This window comes from Limulus polyphemus, unplaced genomic scaffold (genome assembly GCF_000517525.1).
Source record: "Limulus polyphemus unplaced genomic scaffold, Limulus_polyphemus-2.1.2 Scaffold7966, whole genome shotgun sequence".
NCBI lineage: Eukaryota > Metazoa > Arthropoda > Merostomata > Xiphosura > Limulidae > Limulus > Limulus polyphemus.
Window position 1 is genome coordinate 5149 of NW_013673576.1, and position 7403 is coordinate 12551.

Consider the following 7403-nt stretch of genomic DNA (forward strand, 5'->3'; position numbering starts at 1 on the left):
CATTTCTTTTATCTTAGGCCTAAACTTACGCCCCCTGTTGTTAAAAAATAGAGATGTTTTTTAATTAACTAAATAACCCAAATCGCTGAGTTTAGATATGATGTATAAGAGAGTGACGATTCGAATCAACCTTCAGCAGTAGTTATAGGGCTTAAAATATAACTGGTTTTCTTTCTCGTTATGCTCTTGGTGTTTTCAAGTTCGGACAGATTTATGTAAGCTAAAAGACACACGCTACCGAAACAAATAATTGACAAACTTAAAGAGAAGAACTACTTAAAGAAAGGACTATCGATGAACAGGCAGAAGATAGCGCCACTTTCACAGCCTTAGTTTGTTTGTTGTTAATTGCAATGCTACACAATGGGCTATTTGTGCTTAGCCCACCATTAGTATCGAAATCCGGTTTTTATTGTTATAAGCCTACAAATTTACCACTGAGCCGCTAGGGAACTTTACAGCCTTGTTAGTCTGTTCATTTCTAGTGATACAAATATGACCAAGTGTCGAGACACAAATAATTATTTCACCAGTGAAGGTAAAACTGTTGCAGAAAACCAGAATGATTACAACACCAATGCGAATCTAACGAGATGTGACGAGCAAATGAGGCAGTAGTATTAACTAACCAAGACAATGGCAAAAGAATGCTCATAAACTCAGAAACAAAACTACCAGTGTCACCCAGAAGGCTATAAGAGATACGCAAATTTTGAATAAAATAAGATCAAAAGGTTTACTCACTTGAAAGGTTTGGTTTTTCACGCAAAGGTACACGAGGACTATCTGCGCTAGCCGTCCCTAATTTAGCAGTGAAAGACTAGAGGGAAGGCAGGTACTCATCATAACCCACCGCCAACTCTTTGGATACTTTTTAACAACGAATAGTGGGATTAACCGTAATCTTATAACACTCCCAACGCTGAAAGAGATGAGGATTCGAACCCAAGACCTGCAGATTGCAAGTCGAGCGCCCTAATCACCTGGCCATATCAGGCCCACTTGAAAGGAAGTTGTTTTCTTAGTACAAAGGTACACAATGGACTACTTGCATTCTGTCAACCACGGGGAATCGAATTCCGGACTTTAATGTTGTATGTCTGTAAACTTAGCCAGTGACCCACTGTGGAAGTACAGGAAAGGCAATAAAAACTATCAACAAATACTCAAATTCCGAGATATTATCAGTGAGACAATTCTGTAGAATTCTTTCTATAAAATTTTGTAAGATTGAGGCCGTCAAAAATATCGCAAAGAGTTTGTTTGTTTGAAGTTAAGCACAAAGGTACACAATGGCATATAAGTGCTCTGCCCACCACGGGTATCGAAAACCGATTTTTAGCATTGTAAGTTCGTAGACATGCCGCTGTGCCACTGGAGGGCATCACGAAGAGACTAAGTAGGATAAACTAAATGCATATGATCCGAGATCCTAAGGGAAGACTATTGTGAAAGGCTTGGAAAGGATAACAAGAATCAATAAACTGTAGAGACATGAGGCGTGGAGTAGCATATCTCCTATAGCGATTAGGGAATATCAGGGGATAAAAATAAAAGAGAGAAAAAATAGAGAGATCCCAGAACGCTGGACAGATTTAACACTATACCAGCTAAGCAAGTATTGTCATCATAAGACCACGGAGAATTCCGAAGCTAAAAATTTATAAAGCAGATTAAGGAATACAACCCATGACTCCAAACAAGGTCTTATTTTGAATATCATTGTATCTCGAAAGCATAATGAAGGAGTTGAATCATAAAAAGCATGCCCATACTCCAAATTAGAACAAATCAAAGAACGAAAATAGTGTTGCGTCACGGAGACACGTGACTATTCTCACGGCCTCTAGTTTCTAGAACTATCCCGTATCTTGGCGAATGCTCTAGTATTTACTAGATAGGGTAGGCTGGTATATAAAAGAGGGGAATGTAACGTGTGTGTGAGGACAGTGAGTAATTGATCTACAGTCAGAAGTATTATTGAGCACGTTCGTTGTTATAGCGTTTGTTTAGCGCGATTGTTGAAGTTGAGTGTATCGGTAAAGTTATATTCGGAAAGAATAAACCAGTTTTATTAGGTAAAGACTTGTGTCGTTAAAATTTCGTCGGAACGAAGTTACGGAAAAATCAATTAACAAACGGAGACGTAACAATAGTATGAAAATTACAAGCCGAGGCACTCGATACAGCTCTAAGAAAACATTTGTTTCAGACAATCAGCAATTAATAACAAAGTATATACTTATCAGGGCGAATTAATTGTTTAGATAAAGCACTGAAAAGATTAAACTGAAATACGTCGTCCTTTATCAACCGAACACTTTAGACGTACACGTGTATTATAACAAAATTTTGTGAGGGCGTTGAAGAGCTTATAACTGAAATTGTAAGTTGCCGGGAGGTTTATTTTTATTTACATTGTTTTTTCTTAATTTTATCATTGTATTCAACATAAACGAACGTCCAATTAAAAAAAGTTTCTGAAAGTGATATGTTTTTCTTTGAGTGTGTGTAAATTTAGATTAATTATTTGTAGCAGAGAAGAGACGCCTAACCATTATTCAGTACTGAATTACTATAAAACTAAAAGTATAATTTTACTTATTACTACTACTAGTACTAGGCTTAACTGTACGTACTACTAATAGTATGAAAGAGCAAACTTAAATACTATTCTTTCAAGTTTAACGTTGGCGTAATATATACGCCAATGGATCTGGGAATCTGTGAACAGAACTTGAAAGTTGAATAGTAATACTAATTGTAGTTTAAAAAAGTAAGCTTTTGAATTTGATAAGGTTTAGCAGAGTACAATAGTAGTATTACTGATTGTGATACAGTAAGTTAGTTTCTTATGGAGTTGGGTTGTGATAAGTGGATACTATTCTGATTACAAAAATTTGACTTTTGGTGTTCGTCACGAAACTTGCTAATATATTGTAACGTTCTATTGCTGGGTGGGTTATTTTAGATTACATGGTAAATAATGCATAGTTTAGTCCACATAACGACAACAAAATTATTTTATGCCTTTTCTACAGGCTATTTTAATTTTGACACAAGTTGTAGGCCTAAGTTCACAAATAATGTATGTACATAAATTAATTGCCAATGATACTATGTAAACTTAATAAAACTTCTACAATTCCATGGATAATTGATCAAGTAACCAGGTATTCATAATAACTCTGAATTGAATCTTGTACTGAATATTTTACTGAATTAACATTAACTACTCATTCAGTACTTCAGTGAACTATGTGCTCCTTCATTACTTGTATTTATAATTTATTCTAGTCTCTTGATACTCCCCAAAACTACTAGATCCCTGATGATGTCATTGCAATGACAAGTTCCTTCTAGCAAACAATTGAACTATAACATTGAAAATACAAAATTATGTCTGTGGCATTTTCGACATTAATAGAGGAAAAGGGATGGGATTTTGGAAAGACTTAAATTTTTGTGTTGGAGAAAATTGAGAAATATATAATGTTTTGGAAAGCGAGACATATTTGACTGATAAAAGCCTCAACTTACTCAAACCTTGGCTGAATGCTTGAAAATGATAAAATAAAAAAGCTTTATTTAGAGTAAGGCCTAGCACTCATTTCACAATCTGCTGGTCACAGGAGTGCAACCCAACACTGAACGTACTTGTAGTTTCAGCTGTGGGGGTGTTATAATGTGACAATCAGTCACACTATTCATTGGTAAAGAGTTGGTGGCAGGTTGTGTTGATTAGCTGCCTTCTCTCAAGTCTATCATATTGAAATTAGGAAAGGCTAGTGCAGTTAGTCATTGATTAGCTTTATGTGAAATTTGTGAAACAAACATTTAGTGTTTCCACTTTTACTACAATATATATATTGATTTACTTGGAGAGGTTCAGAGATTGGTTACTTAAGTTATGCCTGATTTGAATAATTTAAACTACAAAGAGGAACTCAAAGATTTTAATTTATTTTCTCTGGACAGTAGAAGAGCTAGAGATGACTCGGTTAATTTGTTTAAAATTGTGAGGTGTTTCGATAAACTGCTCACGAGAGGTTTGCTGGAGTGGATAAGGTTGGAATGAAATCCTGTATTTTGGAAGTAATAAGTATTTAGTATTAAAAGATGAGGTATCTTACTCTCCCATGATGTATATATATAGTTAGTTGTTGTAGTTTGACCAGTCAGGGAACTTGTCTCCTGTTTCTTGGAATAGTTCATTGTGTCTTGCTTGATCCTATGTTTGGGGAATCCTTGAAACTGTTAGATGAAACAGAGATACTTTCACTTTCTAGTGCGTGTTTTACAGTTGGTCAGTTGAAGTGGAAATGTGTTTCATAGTTAAATTTTGGAGAGAGTCGTTCCAACTTTTGGAGAAGGCAGTTTGTCTTTGATCTGAGATAGCCAAGAATCATTGGTAGGAGTCCTATCCTTACCATCACATTTGTACTTACTACATTTATTTATAACATTGGTAGGAGTCCTATCCTTACCATCACATTTGTACTTACTACATTGATTTATAACATTGGTAGGAGTCCTATCCTTACCATCACATTTGTACTTACTACATTGATTTATAACATTGGTAGGAGTCCTATCCTTACCATCACATTTGTACTTACTACATTGATTTATAACATTGGTAAGAGTCCTATCCTTACCATGACACTTGTACTTACTACATTGATTTATAACATTGGTAGGAGTTCTGTCCTTACCATGACACTTGTACTTACTACATTGATTTATAACATTGGTAGGAGTCCTATCCTTACCATGACACTTGTACTTACTACATTGATTTATAACATTGGTAGGAGTTCTATCCTTACCATGACACTTGTACTTACTACATTGATTTATAACATTGGTAGAAGTTCTGTCCTTACCATGACACTTGTACTTACTACATTTATTTATAACATTGGTAGGAGTTCTGTCCTTACCATGACACTTGTACTTACTACATTGATTTATAACATTGGTAGGAGTTCTGTCCTTACCATGACACTTGTACTTACTACATTGATTTATAACATTGTTAGGAGTTCTGTGATGAGTAATGTTGGGTTAACTTGTGTATGTGATGAGTTATGTTGACTTAACTTGTGTATGTGATGAGTTATGTTGACTTAACTTGTGGATGTGATGAGTTATGTTGACTTAACTTGTGTATGTGATGAGTTATGTTGACTTATGTATGTGATGAGTTATGTTGGGTTAACTTGTGGATGTAATGAGTTATGTTGACTTAACTTGTGTATGTGATGAGTTATGTTGACTTAACTTGTGTATGTGATGAGTTATGTTGACGTTAACTTGTGGATGTGATGAGTTATGTTAGGTTAACTTGTGGATGTAATGAGTTATGTTGACTTAACTTGTGGATGTGATGAGTTATGTTGACTTAACTTGTGTATGTGATGAGTTATGTTGGGTTAACTTGTGGATGTGATGAGTTATGTTGACTTAACTTGTGGATGTGATGAGTTATGTTGACTTAACTTGTGGATGTGATGAGTTATGCTGGATTAACTTGTGGATGTGATGAGTTATGTTGGGTTGTTCATTATTTGATACACAGGTAAATTTCTATCACCTGGTATTTTCAATTCCGTGGATAATCTTGTAAACTTTAGTAAGATTACATCTTACTCATCTTTTCTCAAGAAAAAATAAGAGATTTTGAGCTAACTGTCAGATGACTCGTATCTGATTTCATTCCTCCTCTGAACCCTTTCCTGTAATTCATTATCCTTTCTTAGAAATACATTCTAAAATTCTATTAATTTTACTACTAGCAACAGAGCACTGTGTTGATGGCTATACACCATCCTTTTTTCAGTCATGCTGTAGAGTGGGTTCTTGTCAATGCTAAACATGTGATCCGGATATTTATAATCTAAATGGAATACCTTGGATTTCCATAATTAAACTCATTTGCCAAATATTTGTCCAACTTGCCACTTGATCCAAATCATTCTGTAATACCTCAATACAACTAGAATAACCAAAAATTTTATGTCATTAGGAATCTTTATTAATTTAATAAGTATCAATAATGTTATTGTAGATAAGAAAAAGCAGACTCAAGCAGTTACCCATGAGGCATTTCTCTAGTAACCAGGGTCTAGTTTGACTCGACTCCATTTTAACTTTCTTCCTTCTAAAAGTCTTATAATTCATTATTTTATTTTTAGTATAGAAAATCTTACAATTCAATTCACTAGTCTTTCTCCCAACCTCCTACTAAAGTGATTTTCTAAATTAATCTTTTGGGAGATAATTTATCAAAATCTTTTCACAAATTTAACTACTCTAAGTCCACACTATTTCGATCAGCTAGATAAGTTGATTTACCAATTGATTTACCAAAAATAAAAGAGAAAGACATATTTGAACTTTGACCTCCTTTAAATTCAATGGAAAACCTTTTTGTGTTTTGGTGCTTTGATTTTAATCTTTCATTCTTTGTACTTACCAACAAGGGATTAATATCTATGTGATTCTGGTCAGGAATATTGCTGACATCTCTGGTAAGAAACAGAAGAGAACATTTAAAATGTCAGCCATTTCATCATTATCAACAACAATCTTGCCATCAGAATCCTTTTCAAGATCCATGGAGTATTTAGTTTATAAAGGTCACGTGGGAGTTTTGTGGGAGTGTAACCTTGTTTAGATCATGTGAAGGTGGGAGTTTTGTGGGAGTGTAACCTCGTTTAGATCATGTGAAGGTGGGAGTTTTGTGGGAGTGTAACCTCGTTTAGATCATGTGAAGGTGGGAGTTTTGTGGGAGTGTAACCTCGTTTAGATCATGTGAAGGTGAAGTATCTATTTATGAGTGTTACCTGTTTTTGTGACAAGTGTTTTTTTTTTTTAGGTCAGAAACAGAGTGCTTGCAGACTATTCAACAAATTTTCACAGTTTCGGTACCTGATAGAAAGTATAAGGAGGGTAAGCTCTCATTTTGTTTTTACAATTACTTCATATTCACATTGTTATTAATATAAGATTATTTGTATTTTTTTCACAATTATTTTTATAATAAAGCACTAAAACTGCTTCCTAATTATATACAGCTTCTGTTAACATTACCCATAATTCCATGGGAGAAAGTTTAAATGAAAATTTGAAGTATTGAATGCATGAACAGTGGAAACATTTTTTTAACTGTATAAAGAGGTCTTCAATATATCATGCTATTAAAATTTTAAGGTAAAAAATAACCTCGAAGTCCAGTTTCCAGGTCTCTGTTGGTGTCTAGAAGTTTTACTCCTGAGTCCAGTTTCCAGGTGTCTAGAAGTTTTACTCCTGAGTCCAGTTTCCAGATCTCTGTTGATGTCTAGAAGTTTTACTCCTGAGTCCAGTTTCCAGGTCTCTGTTGGTGTCTAGAAGTTTTACTC

The 7403-nt window shown here is 34.6% G+C and overlaps 1 protein-coding gene across 1 annotated transcript in view; it reads left to right on the forward strand.

Annotated features, from left to right (window-relative positions):
* The first annotated feature begins 6880 nt into the window (after positions 1-6880).
* The window catches only part of LOC106475012 (synaptophysin-like protein 1), a 15850-nt gene continuing 15327 nt past the window's right edge, over positions 6881-7403 (forward strand). The window contains exon 1 of the mRNA XM_022379236.1: positions 6881-6954. The gene's annotated coding sequence lies outside the window, so the exon portion shown is untranslated. The remainder of the gene's footprint in view (positions 6955-7403) is intronic.